This window comes from Myotis nattereri (genome assembly GCF_964212035.1).
Source record: "Myotis nattereri genome assembly, chromosome: 17".
Taxonomy (NCBI): Eukaryota; Metazoa; Chordata; class Mammalia; order Chiroptera; family Vespertilionidae; genus Myotis; species Myotis nattereri.
Window position 1 is genome coordinate 40377778 of NC_138092.1, and position 1676 is coordinate 40379453.

The 1676-nt window shown below is 43.0% G+C and overlaps 1 long non-coding RNA gene across 1 annotated transcript; it reads left to right on the forward strand.

Moving 5' to 3' along the window:
* On the forward strand, positions 1–736 carry LOC308533669. Its single transcript, XR_013997111.1, has 2 exons — positions 1–108; positions 291–736. It is a non-coding gene; the product is annotated as an uncharacterized lncRNA (long non-coding RNA).
* Positions 737–1676: the final 940 nt, after the last annotated feature.

The following is a 1676-nucleotide window of genomic DNA, read 5'->3' on the forward strand; positions in this document are numbered from 1 at the left end:
GGGGAGGCCATTAAAGCCCAGGGGCCAACAACCGCCCTGGCAGTTTCTTTTCCTCCCTTCAAGCCCAGCTAGTAGAGACTGCCCTTCCAGAAAACCCTGTAGCCAAAGGTAAGCCGTTCTGAGTGTGACTCTAGTAACAACAAGTTGGTGAGGATGTTTCACTTATATTTTAATCTTTTTAAAAATGAAGGCGTGTTTAAAATTTATTAATAACTATTTTACAGATTAGAATTAATGATGGAGAATTTTTAATAAAAAATTTACAATTCTGCTGTGTTTATTGTTTAAAGGATGTGATTCCAAGTGTGTCTTCAGCCTGGACCCTACCTTGACCCTGATGTAAACCAACTCTGAAAGATGGACCGTGACTTACTCTATGTCAAAATGAGTATTACTTGCACCTTTGTAATAAAGCATTTAAGACATTTTTCTGCAATGACTATATTAAGAAATGTGGTCATAAGCTTTGCAGAGAACATGAGGTCAGCAGAAGAGAGTTCCAAAATGAAGGGTTTTCACCCAGCTGTCGTGACTCAGTGGTTGAGCATTGACTTACGAACCAGGAGGTCATGGTTCCATTCCTGGTCAGGGCATATGCCTGGGTTGCCGGCTTGATCCCATTTGTGGGGCTTGCAGAAGGCAGCCGATCAATGATTCTCTCTCATTATTGATGTCTCCCTCTCCTTTCCTCTCTGAAATAAAATAAATAAAATAAAAAGAATGGTTTTCAAAATTTTGAAGGTATCACCATGTGCCTGATTCTGCCCTAAGTTCTTTACATGCATCCATTTATTGAAATCTCATTAAACCCATGTGGTAGTATTATAACCATTTTACAGGAGAAGAAAAATAAGGTGTAGGGCATTCATGGGCCCAAGGTCATTCAAGACAGGCATGGTTGAGCAAGGATTCAAACCCAGGTTGGTCTGGCTTGTGAGGTGGCTCTCCTTATTTCCCTCCTGCTTTGGAGCAAGAGTGAGAGCTTTCAAATGGGGGGAGGAAACCTTCTGGGTGGAGAGCAAGGACTGTGAAGGTGGCTTTTCTCCTTGTTTAGAATGGCTGCCTGGATTGGACGAATGGTAATGCTACTGTCTGGCATGAAAGAAATGGAAGAAAAAGAGTAAATTACAGAGGTTGGGAAGACAGGTTCATTTAGGAGATGTTCAGTAGGCAGCTGGGTAACACAGGTCAAGAACTAAAAATTAATGAGTTGGTAAGTACAGGCATACCTTGGTGAGATTGCAGGCTTGGTTTCAGACCACTGCAATAAAGCGAGTACAGCAATAAAGCAAGCTGTAATCTTTTCTGCTGGTGGAGGGTCTTGCCTTCAATTAGTGAAAAATGCAACATCTGTGATGCACGATATAGTGAAGCACAATAAAACGAGGCCTGCCTGTAATAGGCACTGTTCTCCTCTGACAGTTATTGCTCAGTAGTGCCTCCTTTTGAGACTCGCACTAGTCATTCAAGCCGTAAGTGCCAATCTTGTCGCCATCTTCTCTAGGTCACTCCCCTGCCTTCATCCAGGACTACTGGTTTATCTGCTCCTCCCCCACATGCTGTCCCCTGCCACTGTTTCAGGCAGCTTCATCCTGGCCTCAAGCTTTTCTCAGAGGCATGATCTTTATCTTAAAGTCCTCAGATACAACCTGGACCTTACCTTGAACCCAATGTAA